We start from the raw sequence: 20,016 nt of genomic DNA on the forward strand, positions 1-20,016 counted from the left end.
TGATGCCATACGGGAACGAGGCGAGTTCTCTAGCTAGCTATCTGCTCACACAGGCCACTGCAACGTCATTAATTGCATTGCAATTTGTGAGCACTTCCGTTCCACCATCATCATTCATGCTGTCGCGCGCTGTTCTCGCCTGTCCATGCCTCCAAAATGTTTGGCAAGTTCGGCCGTTCGGCACTAGGAGATGGAGAGAGAGAGAGAGGGGAAGCGAGCCAGTCAAGACACGGCACCTCCATCAGGCCTCCTATCCGTTGTCATGGTCACTTCCCAGCAGTGACTTCTACTGCTGCCGATGTTGCGGTTGTACAAATGACAACTACCACCACCAACAACGACGACGACGATGGCAACGACGCAACCGACGACAATCGCAATTGACAATCGTCACCGCCACCCCCTCCGTTGCCACCGTCCCCTCCCCTGGAACCCCACCGAACGGTGCCGTTCCGCTGATAAAAAGGAAGTAATAAAACTTTATTAATTACATTTTACGACATATTAATTATTTTCCATACCGACACCGACTCGCACCCTCGAATGTCGGCCTCCAAAATGGGTCCAACATTTGGCAGCCGCCAAAAAGTGTCCGTGTGTGTGTGTGTGGTGTGTATCGGTACCAACACACCAAACCGGCCAAGTACCAAGCAGCGCGCCGTGCAGTCGATTAGACAGACACAGCGTGCCTAGACACAATCAGCGCTCGCGGATCTCCGTTCGCGGCGGTCCGAGTGATAGCCGCCAAGGGGCAGGGTGTGCGGTGGCACACAGTTCTACTTCGTTTGCGCAGTAACGATGACCATTTGCGCACAGACGTGACGGGGTGCGGACGAATATTGACGCAATTCATCAAAGACACTCACTCTCCGGGGCTTCAGGAGGACGCGTGGTCGGTTTTGGGCGACCGTTGATTTGATTCTCGTCACCGAGCCCAGCGCCGAATGCCTCGGGTCTCGGTTTGTAGGAGTGTGGAGCATGGTACGAATGAACGCAACTTTCGCTAACCGAAATCCACAACCAGCCCTTCCCAGTACTTCCCCGTCGTCAATTGCACCTCAATTGTGATAATGTAAGTTTAAGTTAATTACACCGACAGTTCGAAAGGAGATCGAATCAAATGCCGGCCGAGTCGAGTCGGTACCGGTGGTGGTTTCGCTCACAAAAAGTCTGACACGTGGGGGATGCCCAAAGTTTCCGCGCGCAAGGACGGTTGTCGCCATGTCGCGGATTCGGATCTGAATTTCTGCTCCATTTCCAAGCACCCAGCGCTTGACAAATTGAATGTCCATGCCTTTCGTGTGACTCTTCGTTCGTCTGTTACCCTCGAGCACGGTAAAGAAGCGGATAAAATTGGACTCGCCTTAGGACGTCCGGTGCTTTCGGGGTGCCGTAAAATCAATAATCTCCCCCCGGAGCAACGAGGCACCTAGACCGGCGTACACGAGCCGAACCGTTCTTCTTGCAGACACAATTCCTAGAAGTACCCGGCGTTGAGGCTCGACCGCTGCTTTGACTAATCGTTTCACCGCGCGAATTCCGACAGGACCCGGGAAACTCAGCCCAGCTCAGCCCGGTTGCGGATAGTTGGGACTAACTTTTGACCGAAACTACGGAACTCGCCAGCTGCATCAGCCGATCGGGTCAAGGCCTCGTCTCGCCCTCGATGGGGCACTCGACGCTAACTCGTCCGTGTGACAAACTTTCTGCATCGACGATGCGTCATCCGCACATCGGCGGGTCACATCCCACTTCCCGGACATTCATTAGGAGGGCCGTGTGTCGTCCATGGCACAATCGCATCAACCATCAACCATCGGCAAAGTATCCCGGAGTTATGCGTGTACTTAAGATTAATTGAAATTGTTTCCCTAGCCTCCTGGTCCAGGGCTCTCGGTTTCTGTGTGCCCTCTGCTGTGTGAAAACGGCAGGGGGGGATATTTTCCCAGAAAAAAACAAGCACGGCACATGGCCCCTGGTTTGGTTATGGTTTCTATCGATTATTATTACATAATCGTGCGCCTAATAACCGTCACCGGCAAAATGAGGAAATATGCTGCTGGGAGGCGAGCAAGCACCACGCAGGACATCCGTACCGAATATTGGCGACGTTAGGCTACAATTTCTGGAGAAGTGGACGGAAGACGAAAAACTTTGGGACACTTGGGCTGTTTGGGTTGCTCGTAATCGCGCACACAACCGGGGCAACGGTCCAGGTCAGCAGTTTGAAGCAGTTTTGGTTCGGCTTTGATTAATAACGCTTTCAATCACTCGGCCACACTTGATGGGATGGGCAGTGCGAGCTGTGTGCGTTATGATTCCTTATCGCAACCTTTGCTGGACACGAAGGTGAAGAAGCAGGGCGAGTCTTCCTCGGAGTTGGAATGATCTGTTCCAAGCTGGAACCGGACAGCGGCGTTTTTATCTTTCTTGCTCCCGATATGTGAGCCACACAAGCGCGCGCTCCCGCTTGCCGCAGCTGCTGACAGTGCGGGAAAGACATTGAATCAAAATTCGCACCAAAAGGGCGAAGAATTTCGCCCCATTCAAAAACGAAGGGTGTTAAGGTCGTTCTCCATTTTCGTTCTGTTTTATCAATCGACCATTCGACAGTTGCGATAAGATACTTTGCGCAGCAATTCGGTGTCATCAAATAAGAGATGCGGGAAACCACAGAATTGCGAGCGGGATCTCTCTTTTCCAGTGTGTTCGTCGTCAGGTTCTTCGTTGGTATGAGTGTGTTTTGGGATAAAAACTATTGTAAGAAGCTATAAGAATTGCTGTATAAAAGAATGTCTATAAATACTCAGGTTATCCTGGACAACATTGGTCAAGACAAGATAATCAAAGCTGGCATAGGATTCGGTCCTTTCCGGAGTATTCATTGGCGACTGTAAGAGATGGTCATTTGCGTTCATTTTAATGTCAAATGTAAGTCATTATTTACAAAATGGTTTTTTGTAGTCTTAAAAACAGTTAATATTATTAAAACAAAGATAAAGGCTGTTTCAATAAAAGAAAATAGAGAAATGTAGAGTGAATCCTTCGGCAAAATTCAAATAAAATTACAATTCTGGGTGAACCTCAAAATCGAAGAAAAGGATTCAGCAATGCATGAAGGAGTTAAATAACTCGTTAAACCGCTTAAAGCCGACTCGCTTCAAGCGCATTTTAAATGATTTGTTTACAATCGTAAACTGTCGCGTAGGTAAGCGCACAACACTCAAACCGAAGAACACATCATCGAACGCAGCCTTCAAAGCAGGCGATGACTACCAACAACAGTCAAGTTCATGAGACATCGGTTTTCCTTTTTCCTGCTGTTTTACTTGCTTGCGTTCCCAACAGTTTTCCCAGCCCATTGGCATATGCACGGTTTCCAGTAGTCGAGCTAAATCGGATTTCCACGAAAAATTCCTGCACTCTCAACGTAAACCGCACTTTACGTGCCGCGACCTTCCCCAGCCGGCTTCTTCTCCACCTTGCTCCACCCCATCCCGAACGCACCGAAATTCCGAATCTCTAAGCATTCTTTTCTTCACCTTAGCATTTCGCTTTTCGCCCGGTGTCGCACGCCACCAAGTGAAGCGTTACCGTCTAGCACGGCTCCCGACACGGACGTTGGCGACGGCGATGATGATGATGATGATGTCGATGACGGCATCCCCGATCAGTGGATGATGCAAAGGCGGAAATTCCTTGTGGGTGGCACAACCAACACCAGAACGTCGGCACCTTGTGATTTTCCTTTTTTTTCCCCTTCCCTTTGATTTTCCGCTACATCCACCCGAGTTCACAGGCCGGGAAAATGTGGTACCCTTCAAAGCATGTGATAAAAAACACACAAACACACAGGACGCGCGATGGCGGTGTAAAAGATGAGTAAATTGTTTTTCCGGGGGGGTGTTTTTTTTTCGTTGGCTTTGTTTTCACTTTAAATTAACAACATCAAGTGGAGCTGGTGAGAGAGAGAGAAAGAGCCAGAGTTTGAAAAAAAGGGCACAATGACGAATCCTTGTCGCGTGCGCGTGTGAGGACAGAGCCAGAAACGTATTGACAGAAGTGTAGCTGGGAGGGGGGTGAGTATTCGCGCCCATGTAGTCAAACATGGCTGTGTTTTTCCGCGGGTAGGAAAAAAGCAAAACTAGCCGGAAAAACTCCGTTTGAATATCAGATACAGGAGAAAAAAAAAAGACAGACAGTAAAAAGAGACATCGTCGCCGTCGTCGTCGTCGGCGCTGTCTGTGCCGTCATCGTGTGACCTTCCTCGACATGATCCTTGCCTCTTCTCCCTCGCACCCACCCCAATCCGCTAGGAAAAACATATTATTTTATTTAATATTTATTTCCCACTTCGCGCTCTGTTTTCGGCGCGATCCACAAACGCGCGTGCCAGTGCGTCCCGTCCCGCCGTTTTTTTTCCCAACTTTACGAGACCGCTTATCGTTGTCTCCCTTTTCGCACCGAGCCACTTGGCTGCCGGGTGTGAGCCCTCCGAAAAAGGGATGCTTTTCCACGCGACAGCATCCACAAGCAAGCAAGCGAGCAAGCCGTGTCGGAGCAGTGCAGTCGGGGGTTTGTTTTTGTTCCTCGTGCGCCATCCACCTTTACGCAAATAATACGTGCGTATGTGTACACGGAAAAGCCCCGTGGAAGCATTTATATTCATGAATGTCGAGAGCTGGCAAGGAAGTGAGACAGCGAGAGAGAGAGAGAGAAAGAACGAGAGAGAAAGACCGGTGTGCGTGAACATGTTGTATGAATGAATTATGTTCCGTCGTCATCGGAATCGTCAAGCTGATCGAACTGTTCGGCCGCTTTCCTTTCGAGCCAACCAAAATCAGTGTCTTTATTGGAAGATTTCTATTCCTTTCATTCGAATACAATACATTAAAGCTGGAACTTACCTTATGAGATACTGGACTGCGTACTGCGGACAAGATGCAATCAATTCTGCAAACACTCAGCTCAGCTGCTTCTTCTTCTGCGTTCTTCTCACACACTCACACACAGACACACTTAACTTCTTACACTAAGAATTTGAACTTTTGTGTTGTTGTCATAGAAATCTTGTCACCTTTATTTTGCCTTGTTATGTTTTGCTCCAGTAAATAGGTAAATTTGGCTATCAAACTGGGAAACACTTTAGCTGGCTGCTGCCACTGGATACAGCTTTAGTATACGCGGGGTTAACGATTTAGTATACACTTGTTTTTTTCATAACTGCCACTGCATTAGCTCACTCACAAATTTTTCACTTGCAATAATTTATGTGTAACGAACTGTTCAGTTGAATTTGTATATGCCGATAAGCTGTACTAAAAACAAAAATCGAAATATAATTATTAGAATCTGCAGATTAAATCACTTTAATAAATTTATTTGGGTATGCGTTTTTCTTGTTCGCCATGTGCGAGTTTTCCACCCGGGAAAGTGCGCTTCCCAAACCCCCGCCGTTTGGTTGCTGAATCCCGTCCGTTTGTCGTAATAATGATTAAAATGGGGCGTAAATGAGCGCTAAAAACTATCACCATCGTTATTGTGCCGCGTATTGATTTTTCCGCCCATTACCACACGGTTAACTTTTCCTCGGTTTTTGTACCAAGAAGACCAGACGATCCATCCATCTCTGGCGCGTTACGAGAGCGAGCATTGGAGCGAGAGCGATCGATATGGGAGAGAAAGAGATGGAGATTTTGCAACTACTACTACTACTACTACTACTACAACTACTAGATCGGCTAAAAGCCATCCTTCTTCATCTTCGTACAGCTGTGTCATTTGACAGCAGCAGGCGTCGCCTGCTGATGTAAAAGCGTTACCAACTTTAAAGTGCTCGTAACTCTTCTCGTAACTCTAATTTCCACCTAACTCGAAGCACCGAGTACAATGCTAGACGGCTTCTCGCTTCCACCTAACCGTCGGTAGAATTTTTGGCATTTTATTTGCCGACCATCGAAACAATTCTTTTGTTTCCGCAGTTTCACCTCGAAACACACCCAGGCGAACGTCGAGTAATGCTTTTTTGTGTGGCCGAACAATTACTCACCCGCTGGTGTCGTTCATCACGGTGGCCATGCAAAAGGATTTTTGGCGACCAAGTTCGTGGGCCACCGGGGCAGGGTAAGCTGAACGGGGAGAGGTAACTAAAAGGGCCGGAGGGCTATTACAAGTACTTGAACTCTCACTTTGCGCACTCGCAACCGTTGGGATCTCTCGAGTTTGCTCTCCTAAATTGTTTTCTCCCTTACGCTTTTTGTCCCCGTCGTCACCAAGGGCAACAGGGATGGTTGGCTGGCTGGTGGTAGAAATAATTGGACGAATGTGGTGAAGAGGAGAAGCAGGATGGGGCTGGTGGAAGGGAACGGTGATGGTTCCACCTCATCAGCAAGCACCCCTAATCAGCAAACAGATTCCGCTAGTGCGCGATTGTCCCAACTCTACATCCCCCGTTCAGCCTCCTTTACCCAACAAACTGCCCGGCTAATACCGCGAATGCAAGAGTGTGTGTGCGTGCGACACCGAACAAACTCACCACGAGGAGGACCAGGGTTGGAGAAGGAGGGAAGGGTACGGGTAATGTAACGATTAATCAAGGAGCGCACAGGAGAACTCTTCGTGCAAGGGATAATTTTCCTCAACTACAACTAACTCACATTACCCACCATTACTACTGCCACTACTACTAACACACTACTAGGACCAAAAACCGCGATCTCTCCTGCATGTTTTTGCACGTGAAACTATGCAGTTTGACTGTGTGTGTTTCCCTACGGGTTTACGCGTCTGTGTGTGAGCGTTTCTAGTTGAGTCTGCATGACGGAGACCGGTTTTATTTATTCTTCGTGCACGGCACATGACGAGTGGGTTTCGCGAAAAACCGGGAAAATCTCCTCCTGTTTTCGCTAGTTTTCGCCCTTCGCAGGCGGAAAAACTAATCCTTTACCTCGCCACTCCACCGTCTGTCGCCTCGTTCCAATCGTTCATCAGGTTCGTGTTGGTCGGGCAGGATAAGTGAGTGTCGCCTGCTCGGTGTATTTGTGTTGCATACCTTGCAGGGGAAGTTTGGCAGATACACATCCTTTTTCGTGCAGTTTTTTGTTCCTTCTTTCTTGCTCTCCACTACTCAGCAATCGCTTTCTCTCTCACACGCTCCTGCTCACCAGAATTGTTATTGCCGTTTTGTTTTTATCCTCTCTTTCTCTCGAGCGGACCATTGCAACTGCCGACCATCGAGGATGGATGGCCGTTCCGGGTATTCCCGGCATCCGCAACTGCCACGGCCGGCCATTTTTCGCGCGGACTCGGAGGGGTGATTCTAATTACCAGCACCAATACACCTAAACCATCGAAATGCGAGCGTAAGTACACGAAGTCGCGCTTTTCCGCTTTTCGTGGGAGTAAGCGCAAATATTTTGGAAGTATACCCCCCCGAGCCTTCCGCCAGCTCCGCAGGCCTCAAGTTTACGGTCATAATTTAACGGCTGTAGTATTAGAATGACGAATCCGTCAACCCTTTCTGCTCAGCCGGACGAGTTCTTGGGGTACTTTTCAACCTTCACCATCGAAAATCGGGCGTATCTCTCTTTCTCTCATCCTGTCACCAACACTTGTACACACAGAGTCGCGCAAAGCAAAACACTCCTGACGAGCAATTGCCCCCTCACCGCGACCGTCCGCCGCTCTTCGCTTTCCACCAAAGCTTCCGTAACTAAGCGAAAGGGCGAAGACCGATGGCACCATGCTGACGATTAAAAATCCTTGAATTAATTACTCGTCTCGCCTTCCATCAACCTCCGACGGCCAGGGCAACGCTACGTACAAGTGTGCGAGTTCGCCTGCCGTTGTCTTAGTTCTGCAGACCGTTTTTCCTCCTCGCTCCCACCAGAAACGCTTTAAGCGAGAACGAATGGTGTGTGTGTCTCCTCATCCTCAGGGGCAACGTCAATCGATGGATTCGGCGAATGAAAAGATGGTTTAGTAACACCTCACTTCACACAGTTCCAACAGGAGCACCCTGAGGTTTGAAGCCTTCGCGCGGCAGAGGCCCGGGGGAGACACAAAACCTGATACGGCTAACCAGCGGAGGTAGAGGCGCGCCGGAGAGCATAAATCATTCGTTGGCTTCAATTTTCGCTAATCAAATTAAGTTTTAAGCGCAACCCATCCAGGTTTCTCCTGTTTGGTTGGAGATTTTAGTTTTCGGGGAAGCAGGAAAAAAAAGAGTGTCCTCGCACTGTGATTTAAGGATGGCTTTATTTTTCCCACTATTTCTGTCCATCGTTTTCAGCTGGATAAAAGAGGGATTGTATTATTTATTTAACGTGCGAAATCGGAGCTTTAAGCGCCACCAGACAGGCGAGTTCGAGGTCGATGTGTATTACCTAACGGCCTCGGCTCGGGCACCGATCGCGAAACGGCGCAGGCATGAACAACAAAGTGACAGCCTGGTGGAAAACCCCTTCTGCTGGAGGTTCTGAGCAGGCGAGGGAGTTTGGAGTCTCCCGGGATTGCTCGGGACACCTTCGTACCTGTTCCCCTGGTTACATAATTGTCAATTAGATTAAACCCTAGCCCTTCTGACAACCTGTTCCTCTTTTCCCAGTCCTCCTGTGCTGGCGACTCCAACCTAAGCCAACCGAACGGCGATGGTGGCGAACAGAAAAGTTCCTTCACAATGTCTCACCGCGGAGGGGAATGTAGTGAGTGGCCGCGATTTTATTAGCATTTATTTACTTACTTCGACTAGTGATTCTTCTTCTTCGTACTCTTTTGACTACTACCACAACTACGCATTGCTGAAGAAACTTTCGCTTATCAGCAATATATTTTCTTCGCCAAACACACAAAACAACATCCTTCACGCTCTGTGTGTGTGAGTGTGCAGAAAGGTTTAGTAAGTACCATCTTTCGCCCACTACCTCCCCCTAAAAGCCGCCCATCACACTATGAGAACTTTTAGTGCATTAGCGACCTTCCCGGCACGGTTGCGTCCCGTTCGTTTCGTTTGCTTCGTTCGATTAATTCAATTAAAGTCAATTACTCGTTTCGCTCTAGGTGATAGGTGGGAGGGTGGGTCCGTGGGGTGGGCAGTGGGCCGTGAGTGAGTAGCAGCAATCAGAAACGTTTACCACACACACACACACACACACACACCGGCACTGAGCAACTTTGTAGCACAGCGGGAGGAATTTCGCGAATTTCTATCGCCCCAAAACAACTCTCCACAACTCTTCGTGAGTTTGCTCGCTAGGAAACTCTTCTTCTGCTAGAGGCATCGATTCTTTACATCACAACATAGTCAGTGAACTAATCAAAGCGTAGTGCAACGGCACATGATCTAACCAGGAGATGTAATTGAAAACCCCTGCAAGGTAGACTATTTGCATGACAGCCGTCATGCAAGCGTAATGTTGGTTGGCGAAAATCCTTTCTTCCAAGAAGTGCACTGCACACTGCACCGGGATCGATAGTAATCGATTGTGCACGTTGGGTTATGCATGCGCCAGTTTCCTCGGAGAATTCTCTTTCGCCTTTCGGTCCCGCTAAAGTAGGTTATCATCGGTAGCAGCCACTTGCCACTTGCAAAAATAATGTACACTTGGCGTTTTTTTTTTCTTCTTTGCACTGCACTGGTTCTTACACAGTGCCTTCACTGTGCTAGTATAAATTATTGTTTTCAGCCACGTTCGGTTGTGGTTGGCGAGAGGTATTGAGCTTGCGGCACGTGGTGGACCCCGTTGTGGTCTCGGTGGGAAAATTAGCAACTGAAGACGTACCGAGTTCGCATACCGTTAATTATTTGTCCGGGAGAACTGTGAGGAGGGAACGGGGAAGGGTGGCGACAGCGGGGGCCATGTGTCATTGGATCATCATCAGATTTAACAACGTGTCATTACGTGTCCCGAGCGGTGGGACTCGTAGTTGCGGTTCTGGTTCTGTGACACTGATAGACACTTGCAAGTGGCAGCCGGACATCGTCACCGCCGAGGGTTCTTTCGATCCAATTCTTAAGCGAGACTTATGCATATTTGAAGCGTGGAGAGTCTCATTTGGAAAGGAATTGATTAGCGATATTTGATAAATTTTTAATCATAAGAAGAGGCGCGTGTTTGATGTAGAAAATAGTACTCAAGCGTAGAGCTAATTGCTGGTGGAGTAGTTATAACAGGATGAATCCCTTTCCTGCACACACACTGCCTGGTCATGTTTGGCATTAAATTACACCTTTGCAACGTGAACGGAAACACTCACTTCAGCTGGCTGAAACGGCAAGAGCAAGCTGCGGAGAACCGGAGATCTTCTTCCGTCGGCATCGGTTCCGCAATAGTGAGGTAAACAATGCAAGCGACTGTAAGTGACACCTTCCTTTCGCAACATTAGTCCACCAAACCCCGTAAGAGGCGACATCCGCATTCACCAAACGTAGCCATTTTCCCTGTTTGGGAGTTAAAATTCAGCATAAAAACGAAACACGAAGGGTTGATTTAATCCCTTCCGTTGGTACTGAATCTGATGTTGCATTAGCCCGGCGATCTCGACATCGATACGCGTGCCAACAGAAAGCCCTCGGCCCTACAAAATTGCAACATTTACCCTGACCAAACCCCGAATCGGGAGAGACGAAAAGAAAAAAAACTGCTGGAGACCAAAATCTGGAGCAGTTCTGATTCGATTTTGAGGCTGGCACCGAAAATTATTATCATCCCAACCCGATCTAATCAGTGGCTTGCGAAATCGGTTTTGCACAATGAAATGTTACACACACGACCTAGGCGAGCTACAGGGAGAGCGAGAGCTGAAGGGCTAACGGAAAAAAACCCTTCGAATGAAGAATTTACCCCGAATTGAAATCAAATCCTGGCGAATAAAAAGTGTGTTATTCTTTCTGGCCTGTTTTAAGGGTCAGATGGGTGGGTTTTTTTTCTCGCTGTGTGTGCGTGTGTGTGTGTGTCTCTGAGTCACATCTAAAACACACAGCATCGGTTCGGAAATCGATCGTTTTGTGCTGTCCTTCGATTCCCATGGGCCGTTGGCTCGTGGCCACGACACAACTGTCCCGGGTTCCACTGGCGAAGGCGAAGCAGGGAAACGGAGGGTATCTGTTGGCAAATGCTTTCCACTTTCGGGCCGGCCAGAATGGGTGACAAAAAAGAGGGTTAGTTTTCGAGCATTGAAGGGGGTGTGTATCGATTTTCTTCCCATCTCCAATCAATACCGATATTAATTGGTGAGAAAAACAAAATATTTCTCTTGGTAAAAAAATGTTGCTACAAAACGTTTTGTTTTCCGGTCTGATCGGTGTATCTTACGGGAATTGTTTTTTTCCCGGAAGAAGAAAATGCTCCCAAAGCTTGAGCTCTCGCACTCTCTCTCGCACTCTCCATCGAGATCGGCCTTCCACCCACGGCAATTCGACCGGCAAAAAGGAGATTTATGACATCAGCCAGGACACTGCCAACAGCTGACTGACGAGCGACCGTGCGTGAGAGAGCGAGAAAGAGAGAGAGCAAGAAACATCGGAAAATTCCTTTTTCCGCGTACTGTGTGAGAAGAAAAGCAGCATCGCTGTGGCCTGCTTCAGCCTTAGACCACGCGCCAACAAAAATGACGAGAAGCAAAAATAATGAGAGATGCTGGAAAATCGGCAACATTTTCCGGCGGGAAAAAGCGGACAGTGCGAGGGACGGTAATAACCGGCACCCCATGATTTACCCTTTTTTTCCTCCATTTTTTTTTTGGGATTTGTTTTGTTGGCAGCTTTCGCTTATGGGACGCTATCGTTCAGCGTGTCCTTTAAAATGCTTCATATTGATTAATCCGATTCCGAATTCGATGAGCGGGGGTTTTATTTTTCCCCGATCGATTGTCGATATCGGGTGTTTTTCGTCCACTAGCGCGAGGGTGACAAATGCAAGTGGCAGCACCCTCCAGAATATCTGGAACTTCAGCATCCAGATGCATCAGATGTAACATGAGAAGCAAGGACACACGCACACACTTGCTTGCCTTGTGGATTGTGGTCTTTGGAAGAGTTGGGAAGAATGGTACCTTACGGCCGGGTCCGCTATTCTGGCCAATGTCACGAGGGTGCAATCAGGATCAGGCACCGGACGGTTTAATTCTTCAGCGCTCATTTTCACTCTATTCTCACACACTACACGAACAAAAAAAAGTGGTGATTTTAATTTTAACACAAAATTGGAACAATTTTAATTGACGAAAAGATTAAATTAAACAAGAAACGGGAAGTCACATAAAAAATAAATAATTTCATTCTCTTAGCACTAACGAATGCGCTGTTTTGTTATTTTGCACTGTTCGCACGCGCGATCGTGCCGGGATGTTATGTTTTGTGGTGTGTGCCCGCACACACAGGGAAAGCACCTTTTTTTCTACGCCACCACTAACATTCACGCAGGAATTGGATCACATAAAACAAAATCAACCAAGGAAAGCAACAAACAAAACAAGCACCACAAAATAATAAACGCCTTCTTCGCCCGTTTTTGGCATGCTGCCTCTGGCAGCTCTGGCTAGCTCGTCAACGATATGCACATTTGTCCCCCCACAATCACTCGCATACACAGACACACACGGGTACTGGAAACGCACATAAATACACACACATATGCAAACACGAGCAGGCGAAACACACTACAAATTAGGGAATGTATTTGTGCATGCACACACTTTGATCACTGCTACTGCTGCTCTTGGTTCGAAATTTTTCATAATCAAAATCAATCAACTTTGTTGCTGACGGGGTTTGCCGACGTGGGGAAGGGATGATTGGGGGGTTGGAGTGAAACGGACGGTGTATGTACATACTCAACACACAGAAAAAAAAATTGATTAACTACCCTCTGTTGTTACTTATTTCGGGGTTTGTTTTCTTCATGCTGATAGCATCAAGCCAACGAGCGACCATTGCACAAACTTTATCGACTTTGTGCGATAGTTATCGGAGGGCTCTAGAAATTAGTCTATTTTTTGTTTTCGTTTTCACCAGAAAATTAATTAATCAGCATGGGCGCCCTTATATACAGTAGGCCGCGATTGTGATGCAAATATGCAGCTCACACTGTATTGAGCAACTACCTATCAAGTCAGCATTGGAAGAACCTTGATACAGTAGTTCTTGACAACAACAGTTGAACATCATCCACGATCGACACTTTCCGATTGGGGCGATGCGCCAACCGATCAGTGGGATTGCTCCCCGGTTCCGAAACAATGGAGTCAAGCGAACCGAGGGCCAGTCGTTGAAGATAAGCGATTTTTTTTGGAGGTAACTGTCCCTTATCGCGACTCTGTCTACCGTGACGATTGTCGTTGGGATAGGTAGACAACCACACACACACACACACACATACACCAGTGCGCCCGATAATGGGGATGATGACGGCCAAGGCAGCAAACTAATTAATTTGATTAAACTGGGTAGGGGATTCGGTGGGATATCATTGCGATTCGGTTATTGATAAATTTTCAGGCTGCATCAGCATTAACGCTAAGCTGGGTACGGGAATTCGTCTAAGCTGGCAGCAACATTAATGATGCACCAGTTTTGAGCCGAGCGACACACCTCCCTAGCTATATCGAAAACGCACCAGAGTCACCCAAAAATAGACGAGTAATTGCAACCGAAAACCGTGCGAAGATAAAATTGTTACTGCAAGAGGGCATTTGTGTCTTGTTTCACTTTACACCACACAATTTACACTAAACGTTTTCATATTTGTTCTTTGCACAAATAAAAAGAGAACATCACGATTTTTTTAAGAACACAATGTTGATGCACTTTGAAGATGGAGTTTGAAGATCACTCGGTATCATATTTGCACAATATTATTTAATTTTAGTCACACACTTTGCAGGTATTGCTCACTGTTGTAACGCTTTTAAAATTCATCAGAAAAAAACTCGTAACGATCACTAGAGAGGACATTATCTTTTCAAGATGCACAATCACCCAAAAATTGAAGCTCCCGAAACTTCACACAACACTGATCTCCGCACTGACGAACCGACGCTAGGAACTACGCCGTGGATCTCTGGATCTCTGCAGTTTTTTTCTTCCCTTTTTTTTCTCCTGTTTTTTGGTTAAATATCTAGGATCTTAGCAAAACGCTAACTAACCCCCGACAAACACACACGCACACACCGCGAATCGCGCGCGCTCCACCGTCTGTTTGCGCCACTGGCGAACGTACGCGGCACGGGCTGTTGTTTTCTTTTGTTTCCCCCGGCGAGTACGCACGGTCTCTGGTTCCCGTCGTGGTGTTTGAGACGCTGGCACACCGGAACGCACGTGTCCGCACGGCAAGAGCAGTTGGTACATACAGAAATTGCCTCCGACGCTGGCCGCGTACAGAGTGCGCACATCGTGTACCGGAGCCGAAGATTACCGGAGCATAATATGGGTGTTTGGCTGCGGCGCTCGCCTGCAATATGGTTGTGTGAAGGGGGTTTGTGCCGGAGAGGTTGTGGTGCGGTGTGCGGGCAAGAAATTGGTGAGAGACGCGCATGAGATGGAACTCTCGCTCTCTCTCTCCCGGTTCGGGTCTCGAATTTCGGTCGGTCGGTCGGTCGGTCGTATGAACGGCCCGAACTGCCGCGTGTTTTTTACGCACACCAGCATAAAGAGGAAAAGCCGAACCCCTAACGGAGTTGGTATTTAGGGGTTGAAATCACTCCAATAAGTCAAAAAAAATATCTCAATAGACGAATATTTGTAAAACAATGTAAAAAAGGCTTTAAACTACATAAAAAATCATAAAAAAATCAAAAATCGTGAGTTTGATTAGGAACTCACAAAAAATAGCAATACTTGGCTTGCTTCTATCACAAGAATGGTAGCCGGTTTAATAGCAAACCGAGCACAAACCGAAGCAAGCGGAGAAGTATTTGACCATTAGAAACTGACAGCATCATACGGAGCGTGGAGCGTATTAGGCTAATACAGTGCGTAAACGAGACAAATAGTGTACGCATCGATGTTTTTGGCATCCGAGTTCGGTGTTCGGTTGCATGACGTTTACAGTCACACACATGGAGAGTAAAACGAGCAATTGAACATGGCAAACAGTTGCTAAAATAGGGGTTTGTCTCCTTTTTAAGGATCTTTTTACATTATTTTTCTGTTTAAAATTTATTAATCTATTTTCAATGTAAATTAATAAGAATATTAATGAGAAATGCACTTTCAACTGTTCGGTCAAGTGTACGCAAAACTGCCCAGAGCGATCGTCGCAGGAGAAGAGACACAGCATCCGATGCGACATGCAACCGTGAGTGCCACTGCTGTCGCGGCGAGCGTGATGTATGAGTGATTTAATGTGTGCGTTTTTGGGCTGGGATTCCGCGGTCAGCCCAACCATCTACACGACAGCAAATCAAACGAGAAAACGCACACACCAAACTAATTCCGCGTGTTGCACATTTAGCCGAGTGACAATGGAATGAGACGGTTATTAATGAGAATAATGGTCGGGTGGTGAAGAAATGTGCTGCAATCGTGCGCGATAAGTTTGAGTGGTTCGAAATTAAAAACTCTTCATCAAAAAGGAAGGAAAAATCTTAATACAATAATTTAGGATTAAATCACAACCTATCACAACCGAAACCTCCCAGTTGCATAACGCGCCAGCTGCATTCAATAGATGCAGGGTGCGTTCATACAAACTGCGTACACATAAAGATAGCCCCCGTTCACACACATGCACGATGTAACACGTCAAATCCACTTTCTCTCTCGCGGGGGGTTTTTAGTTTGGACAGTCGAACTATCTATCTTTGGCCTTTTTTGTTGAGGCAAAGAAAGCAAACGAACTTACTTGAAACCAACGACGGCTTTCAAATCAGCGCACTGTTGAGTAATGAACTAGGAAGTTAATTAAAAGATTGTGCGTGTGTTGGTGGGGAATTTTTGATTTATTTGAAGAGAAGATATACTCTCGGATTTTATTGTTTGCGTAAGCTCAGGTGTACTGTCTATTAAATTGAAAATCTAGTTGGGTAAAAAACTTAAACCATTTCGATCAATTGCAAACGAGAGAAAACAAAAGAGCACTTAAACACCTTTCGAAAACGAAATTTGTAATAGATAAAAAAAAAGTGGTGAAGTCATCCTGCACACCGAGCGCAGAATTCTTTGGCGTCATTTCTGGTCCTTTTCCTCCGATCCCGGTACAGATTCGTTCCAAAGCCAGCAAACGGTTACGATACGATCGTGATTAGTCTCAAATATCAAGCCCCGGGTACCTGTTTTTCTCTTCTTCAAGTGTCAGCCGCACTGTCGAAGCCAGTTGAATTCATTTGTCAGCTTGAGAAGGGATCGGCCAGTGTCAACCCGCCCGTATAGAATGCTTTCTTTCCCTTGCTTCTCTTGCTTCTCATTCGTACCTAAGAGGCACATGATAAAGTACAGTTCCCGATTTTAAAAAGTAGTACGAGAAATTGATCCTTAACTTCAAACACTTTCACCTGCAATCGAAACGTGTGGAATGGTGGAAAGACGCACCGTAATGCGTAAGAAAATGCAGCGGAACCGAATTAACGACCCGATCGAACCCATAAATCAGACGTGAGGCAAGAAAAGGGAATGCAACGAAGCAGGGAACAGGGATGGAAAAGCAGAAAAGTGCAATGAGAAAGTGCACCACTTGCATTTGATCCTGTGGCGTTTCCATTCTTCTGGTGCGAGTGCTCCTGTTTAGAGTGTCCCAGGGCGATCCTGCTGCTTGGGATTATGGTGATGGCGAACAGGAACAGGTAGAAAGCGTACGATCATGTGAGGCTTGTTTTATATGGGAAGAAGGAAAAAAAATCGAGAGATTTGTGTTCGATTTTTGTGGACGAATGCCAAAAACAAAACGAGAAAAAAGTCTAAAGTGAGTTACCGGTGAGGTTTAGGTGAGTTGCATTGGGTATCGCACGGCACTCACGCGAAAAAGGGGAGCAATGTTGCACGCGCTTGATACGACTGTGGCATCTCGCTCACGCTTCTAAGCACACACACTCACACAGAGGCAGCAGCATTAGAATCGTGTAAAAAGCGTGTGCATGTGTGTGGGCAAAGCGGGCAAAACACTCGTTGTTTTTGGAGCTCGCGTAATCCAACCCCAAGAGAGGAGAGAGCGCGTATGTGAATTTGAAATTACCATCTTTTATTAGCTTTTTTCCCCTAGCTGTTTTCCGTTTTGGGGAGCCCACTGTCTTCGGGTGTTTGAGTGCTCTTTCCCTCATGGGTGATGTCGAATCGCTTTCTCGCTCGCTCCTTCGTGTTGGAGCTAGGCTGCTCCATCGCAAGCACTCGCCCCGTGTGTGGGTATATGCGTGTGTGACGTAAGCTCTCATCTTCCGCTTCCTCTTTCCAGTGCACCCACCCATTCTTCGACCACTCAAATATCTAACTCAAAAGCAGGTGCGTTGTCTGCCGTACCTTCATGGCACCAGCTCTCGTACAGGTGCGAGCGAGCTGAAGCGAACTGCGCGGCGCGAAGACGCACTCACTCCGTAGAAAAAGGGGAAAAAACAAGCGGGCGCAAGTACACGCGTTGCTCTCGCTCTTGCGCTTGCTGTCCGAAATTTAATCGCGTATACACGCGCGAACACGAGAGCAATCGTGCAATGGATCGCGCGCTGTTGATGATCATCGTGTGTGTGCTTTTGGCTTTTTTCCACTGGCCGTGCCGTTTGCATTCGGCCGGTCGGTCGCATCATCTTCCCTTCGGTGGGTCTGCCGACCAATCAGGCGGCGACGGTTAATTTTGTTTTCCTTCTAAGCAGCAACGCAATTCCGTTTTCTTTTTGAACCCGGACCACTCGCTCGTGCTCCATCGAGCTAGCAAACCCCCTCGGCTTTTTTTATTCGGCTTGGTGGTGGCGCCTTAAGGTTAAACGCATAGCCAAACGCGATTCGTTTACGGTTGTGTATTGTTTTGGAAGCTGAGCAAGACTGAGCGGGCGCACGTTACAATTATTGAATTGAATATTATAAAACTAACCTTGATTGTGTTTTTATTTGCTTGGGATGATTCGAATGGCGCGTAAATTTTAACGCTAAATATAATATCCACATCACTGATCACCCCCCATTTTAATCTCCACCAGCGTACATGACACCGGCGTACACATTCCATGAAGAGCTAGAAACAAAGAAAACACTTTAACGATCACGGTGGCGTTGCTGATCACTGCGTGGATCAAGATGCTTCACTTCTGCTACAAAGACACACACGGCAAACCGATCGGCACGAGTGCAAGCGAGCGAGAGAGGCATTAGAAAGAAGCTGCCAGGAATGGCAGCAAAAGGGCGGAAATGTGTCCACGCTTTGAAGGGCGGAAATGGCGGGCACGGGATTCGGTGGATTGTCGCGCTGTTGTTTGGTTTATTTCGATCATGGAGAAATTTTTATTTTTACTCACCTCACCACAACGGCTCGCTCGAAAGCGGTGGGATCCGGGATGTGCGCCGTGTGCGAGATGACCTCTCGGGCGAAAGATGCGCGAGATGGGAGAGCTGTTAAATAAGCCAGCCCCTTCAGGCTTCCGGCGATCAGGTTAAGTAACGTTGGATAAGTGGCGTTAGTGTGGGGTGATGTGGGAATTAGGGGCAGAGGGAAGATTTTGCCGGATTTTTATTAGATGACATTCAAACTGGTTCACAGAAATGAAGTATTTTGAAACTGAAACACAAAATACTGGTTTTTAAAACATATATTAGCATTTTCCGGGTTGTCCAAGATTTACAACAAGTGTCCACAAATTTAAAACAGTTATCTGATTTAGATAAAAAGATTTGCAGTTGATAAGGCATGAACGATTATGCTTTTAACTCATCAGCGAATGTTTAGTCAACAGCGGACCATACAATGATTAACATATCAACTTACTTACTTAACAGGCACTACAACTGCTTCTCGGACTTGGCTTGCTGTTGAAGTACGGCTCACAGTAAAGCGCCACCTACATCTTACTTTGGGGCTACTACGCCTCCTCTGACCATGTGGACTACACTATGATATTATATGAACTGGGTCGTTTGGTGCCATTCTCATGACATGACCGCACTATACAGCATTATAAATGTTCTTTACAGTCTCAGCTTGGTCCTTCACAACAGGTAATATAGGTGAAGAAATTTCTTCAGGCTGCGTAATTCACATGTAATTTCTAAAACAAATGTTCGCCAGGATCAGGCAAGGGATTCAGCAGTGTAGAAGATTTTATAATGAATCCTCGAATGGTGAGTCTAGAGGACTGGAGGCAAATTTTCGTCGCAACTTGCTAAACGACTGTCTAATAAATTTTGCTAAGAAAAATAACTTAAACAAAGTTGCTTCTTAAATTTGTCAAGTGTGATCTACAATTTCTACAATGGTGTATTAAGATTCTTCTTCTTTTTTTACTCTATTGCCTCAAGAGGCTTTGGCCTGTCAATTTTAGCTTCCCTGACACCCATAGCTGAACATGCGAGACAAACTCAGTTCTGCGTACGGGGAGGCGATCTAGGTGGGATTTGATCTCCGGTCTTACCGTGTGAAGAGCTTTTAACAATATCATATGACTGATTTGACATAACATCTACCGAGGTTGACAGATGAAGGCATTGCTAGAAGAACTGAAAATCCTTACGTCTGGAACATCGCTCTTATTTAATCATATCGACACATGGTTTATGAACTGAAAAGCATCCTATTGCATGGTGTAGGTAAGTTCAATGTTTAATCAATAAAATTGGATAACCCATTGGGTCACAGGAATACTTTGTAAAGTTATTATTTTACCCGATATTGCGTTTGCTTTAAACAACAACTTCCCGCAACACGACTAATTGTATCAGTGCACAACCACATTCCACATCGGTCCACCAGAACTTCAAAGCTTTCCAAGGGCTCTCCGGTGACCGTGACCATGATTGGATTAACTTTAAGTTGCAAAAAGGCATTACAACTTGTCCGCGCACGCCATCGCTGTGGTCGGTTTCCTGCAAGGTTTCATCGGTGTACA

The 20,016-nt window shown here is 46.8% G+C and overlaps 1 protein-coding gene across 6 annotated transcripts in view; it reads right to left on the bottom strand.

Moving 5' to 3' along the window:
* Nucleotides 1-14,444, bottom strand: part of LOC118513807 (protein abrupt-like) — a 104,815-nt gene extending 90,371 nt beyond the window's left edge. Inside the window, exons 1-2 of one of the 6 annotated variants that reach the window (XM_036060016.1) lie at nucleotides 14,143-14,399; nucleotides 4,908-5,318 (exon numbers count right to left, since the gene is read on the bottom strand). The gene's annotated coding sequence lies outside the window, so the exon portion shown is untranslated. Of the gene's footprint in view, nucleotides 1-4,907; nucleotides 5,319-14,142 lie in introns of all 6 variants that reach the window. The other 5 variants (XM_036060014.1, XM_036060013.1, XM_036060012.1 and 2 more) reach the window with 5 other exon arrangements.
* Between the last annotated feature and the right edge of the window lie 5,572 nt (nucleotides 14,445-20,016).

This window comes from Anopheles stephensi, chromosome 3 (genome assembly GCF_013141755.1).
Source record: "Anopheles stephensi strain Indian chromosome 3, UCI_ANSTEP_V1.0, whole genome shotgun sequence".
NCBI lineage: Eukaryota > Metazoa > Arthropoda > Insecta > Diptera > Culicidae > Anopheles > Anopheles stephensi.